A 15,646-nucleotide genomic window follows, 5' to 3' on the forward strand; every position below is an offset into this window, starting at 1 on the left:
GTTGTTGTTTTTTTTAGAAGGAAGAAGAATATAAGGGATATAGAGGAGAAAATCTGAAAAGAGGCCTTAGGAGAGGAAATTCCTAAGAGGAAGAAATGGAGATTTTGAGGATGAAGTTGTTTTGGATGCAAATGGTCAGTTTTATCTATTCTTCAATGGCAGGGTAGGATGGAGAAAGGTATATCAAATATATTTTTTAAAAATGAAAACCTTTTGATTGCATTATGTCCTATTTAATTTAGTTGTGTTTTATGATCTAGTAAAAAAGAGAACTTTTTTTAAAAGAAAAGAAAGAATAAGGGAAGAGGAGTACCTCCTCTCAGAAATAATCTCTCCATTGACCCTTATATCTGGAAGGTACTCCTTCCTCATCCTACCTCTTGGGATCCCTTCTTTCCTTTAAAATTCTGCTCTTCTACATGAAACCTTTCCCAATCTTCCCCAATTACTAGTGCCCTCCCCCCCTATTATTTTATGTATTTATTTTTTCTATACAGATACATGTATTCATACATATATGCATATAAACATATACATATGCATAAATGTGTATACACATAGGCACTAGGGCAGGGCCTGGATTTAGGAAGACATCTCTCTGATTTCAAATCTAGTCTCAGAAACTTACTAGCTCTGTGACCCTGGGCAAGTTACTTAACACTGTTTGCCTCAGTTACCTCATCTGTAAAATGAGCTGGAGAAGGAAAGGGCAAAAGCATTTTATTTAACTTTGTGAAGAAAACTCCAAATGGGGTCATGAAGAGTTGGATGCCCACTGAGAAATGACTGAACAGCTGAAGCCCTTTAAGACTTTAGTTAGTCACATTTCTTTATTCCTTAGGAGGTGGTCAGTCGTACCTTTTGGACCCACATGAAAAAGCAAGCTAACTAGCTCTGGGGTTAGAGAAGCTCTGGCAGTTGAGAAAAGAGATGAGAGTGAGGAAAGGAATCAGCTGTCCAGGATTCATTTTTCATCTTCTCCCTTGTGCCTCTTGGAGAGTTCAGCAAGGGAGGAAAGGGTAGGAAATTTTTCTCTTCCATTTTACCCTTAGCAGTGGCGCGTTGTATAGCAGAAGGACATGGTCCTAGGGAGATGCTTTGCTCAGCAGTGAGCAGGCCCAGAGAGTTGAGCTTCAGAAAGGAAAGGCCCAGGGAGCCTAGCAGAGCAATCTGCCCAGCAGAGGTGCTGCGCCTGGGAGAAGCAACAGGCAGAGAAAGGACATTAGGGTTTTGTGGGGACCCTCTCTACTGGTGGCCTTCTCTCCTATGTGTATGTCTGCTCTTCCCGTTGATCCTGTGTGGCATGCTTTGCTAATACTGTTCACATTATGCCATTTCAGCAAATGCCTTTGCTCTGAGTTAATAGTATCGATTGTCTGTTAGAGGAGAGCAAACCAACATGAGTCCATGAGCTATAGTTTTAGGAGCGTGGGCCCATACTGGTACCTGGAAATAGGGCTCCTAACCTATGAATGTATTAGCAGTGCAGGCTAAGAAGGGGCACGAAATATTATATATGGTGTGCCAAATATCATATATCATATATGTTGTCATATGACCACTGTATGGCTTGTTTCTCTCTCTCTTCCTCTTCCTCGTCCTCTCTCTGTCTCTCTGCCTCTCTGTCTTTCTCTCTGTCTCTCTGTCCCTATCTCTGTCTCTCTCTTTCTCTCTCTGTCTCACACACACACACACACACACACACCTAATGGAGGATCCTATTAGATGGAGGTATAAAAGGAAATGACAGGCACTAAAAATGGCATCAATAAAAACATTTTTTTAAAATCCCTTATAGTAATAACTAATATTTGTATAGGGGAACACTTTACACGCATTTTCCTATTTGGAAATGCTCCTGTGAAGCAGATGTTTTGGATGTTATCCCCATTTTGCAGATTAGGAAACCAAGGCTCAGAGAGTTTAAGTGGCTTCCCGAAATCATAAGCCTCAGAGGTATGATTTGGACCCCAAATCTAACACACTCCTTACCACACCACATTGCTTTTCTGTTCAAGTCAGGAAAGAATGGAATGGGAGGAGGGAAGTGAATGAACGGATGAGGGAAGAAGGAAGAGAAAAACTTCATTACCATTTGAACACAGGCAAGATATATTTGAAAAAAGACCTGTCAAAGGGTCACCTCTGTCTTTGTTATGAGGCCTTTGCCTCATGTGAGCAGTTTCTTAGCCTTTGTGTTGCCTGTGATGACCAAGAAGGAGGGAATAGCTTGTCCTTTCATGCTCAGGAGCCACTTCTTTTTCTTTAGTAAAAAAATGAAGAACTTTCTGCTGAGGAGCTGAAGACTTCAAACGCAGGCCACATTGCTCATACCTGAAGAAAGGCGTGAAATTACACTGAGTTCACTCACCACTGTTGTTGCTGTTGCTGAATCATCATGTCCAACTCTTTGTGACCCCGTTTGGGATTTTCTTGGCAAAGACACTGGAGTGGTTTGCCATTTCCTTCTCCAGCTCATTTTACAGATGAGGAACTGAGGCATACAGGGTCAAGTGACTTGCCCAGAGTCACACAGCTAGTAAATGTCTGAGGCCGCATTTGAACTCATGAGGATGAGCCTTTCTGATTCCATGCCCAGTGCTCTAGACATTGCCCCACCTAGCTGCCCCATATTAGTACTAAATAACTTACAAGTCATCCAGTTCATTTCTCTCTCCCTTCCCCATTTTGGTGATGAGGAAATTGAAGCATGGAGAGGCTAAACGACTTGCTCGTTATCATACACTAGTCAGTGTCTAAGGTGGGATCTAAACCGGGATCCTCCTGATTTGATGTCCATTGGCCTTTCTCTTACGTCATTCTGCACTCTCCACATTCTACTCTCTTGTTATATAACATATTTACTCCTAAGCTTCAAATTCTGCAATGAATGCACAGGGCAGGGTGATGGCTTTTGTCATTTGGGGTAGAACATAGAATTCTTCAGGAAGACACCATCTAAAAGTGACAGCTTTCCCCAGTGTGTTCTTTCTCTCCAGCAAACCAAATCCCTAGCTCTCTTTCTATTCCAATTTTTCACTTGTATTAAATTTTGTTGTTTTCAAGCATTTATTTTTTTCCCTTCCTTCCTCCCCTTCACCATTGCAGAAAAAAAAAGAAAAACAAAACCCTTTATTCTTTTTTTTCAGATGCTCTTCGGAATAATTCAGAACTATACACATATTATGATGGTACTGTCATTAAACAAAAAATATTTTCAATTAGTTTATATTATATAGAATATTTTCTATTAGTTTAACAGATATTCCAGAATTGGAATATCGTTCTATATTCAACTCAACAAAAAACTTCTCCATTCTATGAACATCAGTCAAGCACAGCAGAGTTCTGAGCAAAAACAAGGGGGACATTTGGATTTAGATAAGACCAGTCCACTAATGATCCCAAGCCTCTTCACCCTCTAGCTTTCAGTTTCCTTATCTGTAAAATGAGAACATTGGTCCAATTTATCTCTAATGTCCCTTGCAACACTCAAATGCTATGATTCTTGCTCTTGCCCACATGGATCTTACTGGCTAATAGGAGGGCAGTTTCATAAGAATGAAATGGAATGACATCAGGTTGCAAAGGACTGAGGAGAGAATGGGTTATGAGATAACAGACATCAGCTATAGACAATCCCCACCCCCGCTTCCACCAAGAAATTTGCCAGTAAAAAAGTGAAGGTCTCTCTTCTTATGTCCTTTATTTTAATTTGTGTATTTATAATAGTCAAAATTACTTAGTTGCTCAAAGTAAAACAAAGTCCCAGGTGAGTCAAGCAGGGATGAGATTAAGAGTAGAGGAATTAGCCTTAGCAAGAGTTAGGGAAACCTCTTCCTTTGATAGAGGAGCAAAGGAGGAGAAAATGGATGATGACTAGGAAGTTTTGAGTGTAAAAAGGGGTTCAGACCTCTAGATGCTCCCAATTTTCTCAGTGAAATAGGAAGCTGGGACATCCGGCATAAATATTAGGAGGAGGGGGTGTGGTGGCGGAGAGCCTTGGAAAAGGAAAAGTTGGGAACAATGTTTGCAGAGAATGAAATAGGCAATAAGTAAATGAAAGACTGTTAAGCAGCAAAAAGAACTCAGTTGATATGGAACATGGTGCAAAGGAGAGAGTCCTGGATATGAAGTCAGAGCACTCACCTTTTCTGTTTACTAGCTGAGAGAACTTGGATATGTTAAATGACTACATAACCACTGAGAGGTAGAATGGCATAGGGGAAAGGTTATTGACCATCAAATCAAGAAGTCAGGTCCACTGACTAGTCTGTCATACAGGGCAAGTCATTTAATTTCTCTGTGCCTCAGTTTTCTTGTCACCACGTTGGGAGGAGGAGTGAACTGGCTTCTAAAGTCCCTTTCAGCTCTAAGTCTGTGGTCTCATGACTTGTGGGTTATTCAGTATTTATGTATAGTGGGTGAAATCAGTGTAATGTCGTGCCTTTCTCAAGAGATGATCAACAGTCTGGTTCCAGGAGTGAAGTAATCAGATGGTGGCCATTACCCAAGGTTGAGAATGAGCAGATTGGGAAAATCAGAAGGTTAGGAGAGTAAGAGATTCTTGAGGGTTAGTATTAAGGTGGCAGGTAGGAAGGAAAAAGCACTTGCTAAGTGCCTACTATGTGCCAGGTACTATGCTAAGCTTTACAAAAACCTCATTTGATCCTCATGACAGCCCTAGGAGGTTATTGTTGTTCGGTTGTTTCAGTCATGCCCGACTCTTCATGACCCCATTTGGGGGTTTTCATGGCAAAGACACTAGAGTGGTCTGATATTTCCTTCCCTAGCTCATTTTACAGATGAGGAAACTGAGGCAAACAGGGTTAAGAGACTTGTCCAGGGTCACACAGCTAGTAAGTATCTGAAGTCAGATTTGAACCCAGGTCTTCCTGATTCCAGTCCAAGTGTTCTATCCACTGTGCCCCCTTGCTGCCTCTGGCGGACCATGGGGATCAATTGGTCGTGGTGGCAAGATGTACAACACAGACCCTATGTGCTACAGGGATTCAGAGAATGGGGGATCAATGAGGGTTGGAGGAATGCCTTGAAGGAGGTGGCAACGTTAGCTGGGCCTTGAAGGATGGATAGGACTTGGATAAGTAAAGGAGAGATAGGAGGGTATTCCAGTGAGTGGAAACAATCTGAATAAAAACCTCCTGATCTATTTTTTTTCTTTTGTCCAATTCTTGCTGGCTCAGTGAAACAGCAAATGATCAAATGTGGGGCCCAGTGTCACAGAGAAAGTCTGGCTCAGCTGCCTGTAAACCCACAATCACTCTGACTTACAGGGTTTGCTTTACCCATTAAACTCAGTGGCTTCCTTTTTTGGTGTTTGCTGCCACTAATCCCTTAGTCTCTAAATCTCCTAACAATTCCTCTGCAGCATTTGCTGTTTCCAAGTGCTTTTCTACCCTCTACTCCCTTCCTCCCCTTCCCCTTTCAGTACATTCTGGAAGTTCCTTCCTTGGAGTCCTAGAACACAACTCTTAAAATAGCTGCCAGGATTTCCAAAAGTGAGAAGGGCAGGGTACTGGACTGGGAGTCAGGAAAAGCCTCTGAACCAGGGGGCAAGCATCTTGTCCCTCTTCTTCTGTGCTACTAAGGACTAGAGCTATGTGACCTTAGGTAAGTCACCTACTTGTCACTGTAAAGAGGAGGGGAAAAACCAAGTGATCTCAAAGATCTCTTCTAGCTCTCCTTGGCAGAGTTCCAGCCTAGCCCACTGCAATGGGAAATGTCCTGAACTTCATCCCCTTAAAGGTATCTCTTTTATTAGCTCCTTAAACTCTATAATGGCTGGTTAAGCTCTCATTTCATTTTTTTAAGGCAATTGGGGCTAAGTGACTTACCCAGGGTCACACAGCTAGTAAGTGTCAAGTGTTTGGTCTGAGGCTGGATTTGAACTCAGGTCCTGCTGACTCCAGGGCCGGCGCTCTATCCACTGTGCCACCTAGCTGCCCCTTAAGCTCTAATTTCAAAACAGTGTGATTACTTACTAGGACTAAATGGTCTTCATTTCTCATCCCTTTCAGTATAGTTATCCCTGTCACACCACAACCTTTCCCATTGCCGTTTTGATATACCACAGGTCGGCATAAGAAATTAAATGGGATTTTTGGGGGGAATTTTGTGGAAGCTGCAGACAACGCATGAAGGCCAACAGACACATAAAAAGTATTTTTACTTACATTGACCTACATATAACCTATAACCCAAATTTTACAATGAGTACTGTAAATATCCCATAAAAGAAAAAGAAAAAAAATCAGACTTCTTCTTTGATATGAAGGGAGGGCAAAACATTTTGTGTGAATTTTCCAGATTATGGGTGTGTCACATCCCTACGTTCTGTGATGTGGAAGGGATCACTGTAAGTGGAACCAACCTGGCATAATTTCAATGAAGGAAAGAGAAGGGGGGCAGAGGGAGAAGCACATGGTTTCCTTGTCTTTGACACCTTACCTGATGCTGTATCAGGCTAAAGGTAGGTGGTGAGGTGGACAGAGTGCTGGGCTTGGAGTCAGGAAGACCTGAGCTCAAATCCTGCCTCAGATACTTACTAGCTGTGTGACCCTGGGCAAGTCACTTAACCTCTGTCTATCTCTGAGTTTCCTCAACCATAAAATGGTTAATTATGGATCATAATTATGGATAATAATAGCACCTAGCTCTCAGGGTAGTTGTGAACATGAAATGAGATAATATTTATAAAGCACTTAGCACAGTATGCTATGATTATTTTATGAAAGAAATCTTTTAAAGAGAAGATTGGAGGAATGAAGGGAAAAATGACCAGGTTTTTTTTAGACACTTTATGAGACAGCACGGTGGTATGTGTAGAATTTTGAACTTGGAATCAGAAAGATCTAGGTTCTAGTTCTGCCTCTGACATTTTATTGGCTCCACACAAGCCTCTTAACCTTTTTGAGCCCCAGTTTCATTATCTGTAAAGTGGATAATAATAGAATTTCTTCCCAAGTTTCTTGTGAGACTTAAATGTACTTACATATGTATGTATTTAAGTACGTATGTTGGGAGGTCTTGGGTTCAGATCCCACCTTGGACCCTTCCTAGTGTATGATACTAGACAAGTTATTAAACCTCTTTTAGCCTCAGTTTCCTTATGACCAAAATGGGAGCCAGGAGTGGATTCAATGGCTTTTAAAGTCAACTTTCAGCTTTAATTTTGAGATCCTGTGATTTGTAGGTTATTCAATACCTTGCTACTTACATGAGTCCTTAATATGTTCAAAGGTTCAGTTAGACTGACCATGTAGAGTTGAGATTTCTATTTCTGAAGATTCTCTCTACACCTGGAAAATAATACCCAGCCAGATGTTCCTTACTCCACCCATACACATTGCTGCCCCACAGTCTCTTCTCTCCTTTCCTCTCATAGAGAGCTAAACCTTAACCATTCCTGCAGTGTTAACTGGCTATTACAGTATATAATCATATACAGATCATTTCCCCTACACTGTGATTAGTAAAAATTCATTCATATGCATAGGAATCACCCTGAATCCAGACAGCAGAAGGTTGGAGGCCACAATTTCCTCCTGAAGTGTTGAGTGTAATGTGCTTGGGTGGTCCTCTCTGGGTGACACTAAATGACAATGGTGTTAATAGAGTCTCCTCCTCACCCCCTCCCAGCTCCAGGTTCTTGCCACTAGCTTCTGCTTCAGATCTTCCCTCTGTGGTCCTGAGAGCCAAGCCAATGGTGGCAATGGCCTCTCCCTCCCCACCTCCCCCAGTGATGTCTGTTTCCAAATGTTACCAATTCTCTGGGCTTTTCTGAATTTCAGGTGAAATTCATCTGGAGCTACCCATGAGGTAATTTTCTCTGAGGGAAGTAGCCATTGGGCAGGGTTAACCTCAGAGCAGAGCCACTGGTATAAATGTAAATGATATTCTCTAGTTGTTGGACCAGCTGTTAAGCAATATGCATTCCACTCTACCCTCTTCCCACCTCCAATGAGGAGAATAAGAATGAACATTTTCAGGTCTTAAATGAGAAGACAAAGAAGTGTGGATGAGTGTCTGGGCATGGTAGAATCCAGTAAAATATTTCAGAGCTGGCCTATGTTGTATTTCTAAGGGACCTTAAAATCAGTTCAGGTATATCTCTTTACTTACTGACATTAGAGTGAGGGGACAATTTAGGAGTGAGCTAGGTGGTTCTATGTGAATAGGGCATTGGATAGGGCATTTGGAAGCCCTGGGTTTGAGTCCCATCTCATACATTTACTAGCTGTGAAACCCCGGGTAAGTACCTTAACCTCCCTTGGCTTCAGTTTCCTCATCTATAAAATGGGGATAATAATGAGGATGACGTAGGTACTAACCAACCTCACGGTGTTGTGAGGATGAAAAGAAATGATAAATGTAAAGTACTTTGCAAACCCTAAAGTGCTATGTAAATGTGCACTATCGTTATTAGAACTGGCCATCATATTGCCTATTACTCAAAGGCAGGATCTGAATACAGCTCTTCTTGATGCCAAGGCCATCATTTCCCTGAACTGTATCATGCTCTCTCTCAATCACACATGGGATCACAAAAAAGGAGGGGAGAGGAAGGTTAAACGATTCTCCTTTATACTGCTCTTTTCTTCTTTCTGCTCCTTTCCCAATCTCCATTGCCTCTAGTCCTTGGTGGAGGAACTTAAAACTAGGAGTGTTCAAGGTCATCATTTGGCTGTCCTTGAGAATGGTGCAGAGACAGTCTGGCCTGGTCAGACTGTCAGAGTTAGAGTCAGAAAAACTTGGATTCATGGCCTGTCTGTGATATATAATGGCTGAGTGACCCTGAGCAGATCATTAACCTCTTTGCCCTCTTAGCCACTCTCTAAGACCATAAGTTGCTTATCTACATCAGTAAGTGGGATTCTGACTGAGAGTCTCTCCTCCTACCTACAAAACAACAACAACAACAATAACAACAACAAGATGGTAGCACAAGAAATGTAAAGCTGCATTTGTCTCCTGCTACTTCTCTTAGGCAGCCTCAAGATAGGATGTGTGTCTGCCCTTCCACTAATAGGGTACCAGGAAGCACCCACTGTGATTTCCTCCCTGTCCCTCTAGGGATGCAGGTAGCACAGCACCTTCCCATCTCCACTCCTTTCTTGAGGGTGGGTCATTTCCAAGATCACTTTTCCATCCTTCTTACACATCTGACATGGATATGGGGTCATAAAAACACAGATGTGGAATTTCTGGGAGGTCTCTTTCAGAAAGACAAAGACCTTAGGAGGTTGACATGAACTATAGGCCTACCCCATTACTACTTTTCAGTACTTAAGCAGGTAAATTTGGTTTAGTCATTACATTAATGATGTAGGGTGTGCCAAAATTCTTAGTGTAGTTTTCAGCTATGAAAGCTTTACATTGCATTAAGACTTTAGGAACTACACATACACACACAAATATACACATATACACACATGCACATACACACATATGCACACATGCAATACACACATTCACACTATGTGTATATATGTATATATACACAGTGTATGTGCATGTATATACACACATACTCACATAGTGTGTGTACATATGTTCACATTTTACATAAAAGGAGGCTGTGATAAATCTAATCTAGGACATTTATAATTGGCTGGCATTAGACCTGTTTTTCTACATGGATATTACTATTTCCTATACTTTTCTCTCTTGCCTATAGACAACTTCTTCACCCATATATCTCCAGGTTTTAGCTACTGAAACAGGAGACAACACTTATGAAGTAGTTTTTATTCTAAAGAATTGAACAAGATAACAAAAGGTATTCTTTCCTTGAAAAGTTGTTCCTTGGACAATATGCTCTGAGGCTGTTACTGTTAAAAAGAAATTCTTTGGGAGTTCACCCTTGATAATGAGTAGAGAGGGATCCTTTGGAGTTCAGCTCTATGGGTGGGAACAAAGCAAGAGGAAATTGGTAAGCTGTTGACATCTTTGGAGATGGAAACTAGGTCACTCACTACCTAACCAGGCTGAGCTTTGTTCTTTTGGAAACATATCAATTCTAGGGGAAAGAGCTCCTTAGAGAAGACTGATGCCAATATGCTTATGCTGATGAAGGGTATAGAATAACAGACAAGCCTTGGGCAGAGGCCCACCCAAATTCATGAAATATGAGAGAAGTAGTTGGAATCAAAAGATGGGAGTCAAGATTTAATATGTCCTTGTGGAGAAGGTGTATCTCAAGATAGAAGGAACACAATCACAAATCAGTTCTTGGTAATATTTCCACAAGACGGGTTTGTAGCATTTCTTTCTTTCTTTTCTTTCCTTTTTTTTTTTTTAGGTTATACGTGTGCATTCATGTTAAACATATTTCCTCATAAGTCATGTTGTGAAAGAAGAAAAAGGGAAAAACCATGAAAAAGAAAAAAACAAACAAAAGTAAAAATAGTATGCTTTGATCTGCATTCAGACTCCATAGTTCTTTCTTTGGGTGTGGATAGCATTTTCCATCATGAGTCTTTTGGAACTTTCTTGGATCATTATATTGTCAAGAAGCACTAAGTCTATCAAAGTTGGTCATCACACAGTGTTGCTGTTACTGTGTACAGTGTTCTCCTGATTCTGCTCACTTCACTTAGCATCAGTTCATGTAAATCTTTCCAGGTTTTTCTGAAATCCGCCTGCCCATCATTTCTTATAGAATAATAGTTAGTATTCCATTACATTCATATATCACAGCTTGTTCAGTCATTCCCCAACTGATGGGCATCTCCTCAATTGCCAATTCTTTGCCACCACAAAGAGAGCCGCTACAAATATTTCTGTATATGTGGGTACTTTCCCCCTTTTTATGTGTGGCATTTATTTCTAAGGAGTTTATTTCTTATGTAGTTGGCACATGACCTAATTCTTCCATCCTTCAGGGAGTGTGAAATCAAAAGGATAAGGCAGGCAAATAAAAAATTACCTTATGTCTCCTTTTAAAAATATGGCAGGTAGAGGGAGGATTTTACATTTAGTGTTATGAGGAAAGTTTCACAAAGTACACCTTAAAATTGAGGGTCAAAGAAATATAAAAATTTGTTCAATTTCTCTAGCTGAGGGTGTTCATTCACAAAGCAAGCTGATGAAAGTGAAATATTTTTATAAGTTCAGAAAAGCCCATAGTGTGAATCAAGAAACTTTGTATCTCAGCTGTTCAAGTTGAACTTGTCAGCAAGCTGTCTGCAAGCCAGCAAAATTATCAGTGATGTGACTACTGAACATCAGAGCCCTCTTCCCGTGCTTCGTGGTGTTACGGAAGTGACCCTGCAGCCTCAAAGGCTACAAAGAGCTCAAACTCTGCCAGCTCCTGCCAAGTTGGAAAGGCTTAGAGTGTAGGCCTAGTGATGACAGCCTCAGATGATGGATTCTGAGGATCAGCTTAGCTCAGTTCGTAGAGGCTTATTACCAGAACGTTGGCCGTAAAGGAATGAATGTTTTCTAATTGCAGCAACTGACAGAGATTGCTTACAAACATAGGGAGGGGCTGCAATTTGCTTCTGTGGATGGTCTACCCTATGACAAAGTCATAGGTTTTCAAATAAGCAGGGCATTGGAGCAGTTAGGTGGTGCAGTGGGTAGAGCACTGGGTCTAGAGTCAGGAAGATTTGAGTTAAAAATCTGGCCTCAGACACTTAAGAGCTGTATGACCGTGGGCAAGTCACTTAACCCTTATTTTTTGCCTCAGTTCTTCATCTGTAAAATGGGGGCACACTGATGGCAGGACTAGAAACAGCAGTCAGGTCTCCTGGCTCCTTGTCTTGTCCTTAAAGAAATGCTTTTTCAATTCCCTGAAGTATACAAATAAAAGAAAAAAAGGAGAGGGAGCTTTCTTCCAAGAAAAGAAAGTCTTAAGTGCAAAGTAGCTTTTGTTATGCCTAGAGAGCAAGGAGTTATTCAATAAAATCACTAAAATTGAAAATTTAAAGTAGGCACTGATTTTCAGCATTGATTCTTCATGATTCTAATTTTCCTAATACTCCAGTTGATTTGAGGGTATACTAGTTGTGTGAGACAGGCAGGGGCATTGTCCTTTATTTGGGGTGGGGTGGAGAGCAAATGAGTTCTATTGAGAAGGTCAGAGAGAGTGTGTATGTATAGTAGACAGTCCACTGGATGACCTAGTTTGAATCTACCTCAAGCACTTACTAGCTGTTGATCATTTATAATAACTGACCTTTATATAGCTCTTCAGTTTTGCACAATAAGTTATATATGTTGTCATTTGATCCTTACATCTATGCTGTGAGGTAGATGCTTTTATTACCTCCATTTTATAGATGTGGAAACTGAGGCTTGGAGAGGTTAAAAGCATCTTCATGCACCCAGCCAACAACCTTTGAGAGTGCTCAGCCTGAGCTACTAGGGGAGCAGGCCCATTTCCTTCTCCCACAAGCTGACACAGCCGAAATAAATCATATTCAGTATGAGATGGAATATACTGAAGATATCAGCTGGCAGGTGAAGGTTCCAGAAAAAATAAAAGTTTCTTCACCACCTCCTGATTTGGAGCCAGGGTTCCAAGAAGAGGTACCAAATGCTAGTGTCACAATGCAGGTTCCATAGAGGATTGTTATAGAAGGTAATAATGAAGACATTTGATTTTCAAGACCAACAGACCTTGACCTTATCCAATCAACATCTTTCAAACCCATGGCATTAAAAACACCTCCTCATGTTCTGACACTAAGTGAGAGAACACTTGATTTTCTGGACTTAGAAAGGCCCATCTTTCCAACCCATCAAAATGAAGATTAAGTCTGTACAGCTAGCAGGCTGAAAAGGGAGAGGTCCATGAGTGAAAATGCTGCATGACAAGATGAACAATTGGCCAGACACGATTCCATATATGGTCTTTCACCTTTGGACATGACAACCAAAGGAACACTAGATGATGTGACCATGGTAGATGCTGCTTCCCTAAGATGGCAGATAATCAAACTTAACTGATGTCTCCAACTTGAACATGTGTTCCATTACTATAGCTTTCTGGCTACTGAATAGCTGATTTTGGTTGCACCACTAGAGGTAACCTCAGCTCTCTAAGGTACTTGTCATAACAGCAGGAAATGTAAAGCATTTAAAACCAAAAAAAAAAAAAAAAGGTCCCTTGCTCAGGGTCAAATAATAACAATAACAAAAATAGATAACATTTATATAGTGCCCACTATGTGCCAGGCACTACGCCAAAACAATTCACAATTATTATGCCATTTGATCATCACAACAACCCTGGGAGGTAGATGTCATCATTATCTCCATTTTACAGATGAGGAAACTGAGGCAAACAGAGGTTAAGTGACTTGCCCAGAGTCTCATAGCTAATAAATGTCTAAAGCCACATTTGAACTCCTGGCACAATATTCTAGCTACTGTGCTACTTAACTAAACATTTTCGAAAGCAACTTGGAATTATGCAAATAAAGTGACCAAAATATCTATACCAAAAACTCCATTGCTGGGCTTATACCACAAAGAAGCTATTGAAAAGAAGAAAGTCTCCACGTACACCAAAATATTTATAGCAGCACTGTTTTGTGATAGTAAAGAATTGGGAATGAAGTAGATGCCAATCAGCTAGAAAATGGCTAAACAAATTGTGGTACTTTAATGTAATGAAATATTACTGTGCTGTAAGAAATGATATATGTGATGAAAAAGAGAAGTATGGAAAGATCGACATGAAGTAAGTGAAGTAAAGCAAAGTTAAGAAAACAATATACACAATGAATGCAACAATGTAAATGGAAAGAACAACCACACAAAAATCAAAAGCATATATAACAAAAGTATAAATATCAAGCATAAGTCAAATGAAGAGGTATGAGAAAACACCCACAACCCACCATTTTGGGGAAGTGAGAGGTCCACAGATGTTATACATTGCACATGTACAGGAAGGAAGGAAGGAAGGAAGAAAGAAAGGAAGGAAGAAAGAAAGAAAGAAAAAGAAAGGAAGGAAGGAAGGAAGGAAGGCAGGCCAGGAAGGAGAGGAAATGAAAGGAAAGGAAAAGGAGAGGTGAGGAGAGGAGAGAAGAGGAGAGGAGAAGAGAGGAAGAAATGACATGGTGGTCTGGTTCTGGGAAACATGATGTAAAAGCTCATCATCAGAGCCCAGGACTCCAGGGCCACGAGACTGAGTTCCAGTGGGAAATGGAGGCGGGCCATAGTGACCCCTCATTTATGTTGATTCTCCTGAGTAATTCCTGATCTGTAATGTGTTATAGCCTCCTCATGCCCAGCACTGCACCTGTCCATTGCAAGGAACCATTAGAAGGCTAGGTAGAGTTAAATTTTCTCATTCCTGCACAAACCTTCAGCCGGCTTTGGATATTTCAATATCACATTCATTAAGCAGTGAATTAAGAATAATAATAACTCAAACTTTATTGAGTGTTACCAGTGTATACTGAATGAGTTTCTTAGAATTACAAAGTGTGTATATTGTGAAATCACACACACAGACACACAGTGCCCAGCCTCGACACCATGTGCTTATATGTGTGTGTGTGTGTATACACACACATATAATATGACACTAAATATGTAATGACATTATGTGTGTGTGTATATATATATATATACACACATATGACACTGTATATATTTATATACATATAGGCAGTGTCTTATGTCACTATGACACAGTGTCAAACAAGCAAACATGTGTGCTTATTTTTTCATTTATTTATTGTTTATCTGTTTATTTATTTTGTGCATATGTGTGGTGTAGTGGATTGGGAGCTGATTGTGCAGGAATACCTGGGATCAAGTCTCACCTCACACATACCACCTATGTGTCACTTAAGCAAGTCACAATCTCATAGTGTCTTGGGCAACTTTTGACAGAATAGCTGCTGATACTGCATTTCCTCACTAGAAGAGCTATCCATGCCAATGAAACCAAACTGAAGTCCAAAGATACTCTGGAACTAAATTCTGCTTAATTATGATGACTAAACTTGACCACAAAGAGGAGATATGAGAACACACCTCCTTCCTTTCTCTGTGGACGATGGGGACTAAGGGTGTGAGATATTGCATATACTGATGAACTAGATTGATACATTGAGCAATTTTGCTAAACTTCTTTTTTCTTCCTCTTTAATTTTCATTATTTTTATTTATACAGGATGCTTCTCTGGGTAGAGAGAGGGGAAAGGGACATATTGGGAAATGAAAGTCAGGTAAAAACAAAAGCTTTTACTATTTTTTAAAGAAAACATTATTTTGGGAAAGTGAGTCTCATTAACCTATTTTTAAAAATAGATTTTCCTTTCTCTTGTCCTTGGCTTATATGCCACTATTATGTCAGAGATGGGACTTGAACTCAGGTCTTCCTGATTCTAAAGGTGGTGCTCTAATCTACTATATCACATTGCCTCCTTACTAAACTGATACTTGTGTAGGGTGGGAGGGGAGGAGAGGGAGACAGAGACAGAGAAGCAGAGAACAAGACAGAGGCAGAAAGAGGGGGAAAAAGACAGAAGGAGAGAGAGAGAGAGAATGAGAATGTTTAGAGAACAAACATTATTGCTCTGCTTATAAGACAAACATTGAGGTTTCATACACCACTTGGGGGCAGCTTCCTTCAAGGGACCAGATAATTCCACTCCAACTTGTG

At 40.5% G+C, this 15,646-nt stretch overlaps 1 pseudogene; it reads left to right on the forward strand.

Annotated features, from left to right (window-relative positions):
* The first annotated feature begins 4,951 nt into the window (after positions 1 to 4,951).
* LOC114022897 lies at positions 4,952 to 13,026 on the forward strand (annotated as a pseudogene).
* The last annotated feature ends 2,620 nt before the right edge of the window (positions 13,027 to 15,646 follow it).

Source organism: Vombatus ursinus, unplaced genomic scaffold (genome assembly GCF_900497805.2).
Source record: "Vombatus ursinus unplaced genomic scaffold, bare-nosed wombat genome assembly UNPS02014814.1, whole genome shotgun sequence".
NCBI lineage: Eukaryota > Metazoa > Chordata > Mammalia > Diprotodontia > Vombatidae > Vombatus > Vombatus ursinus.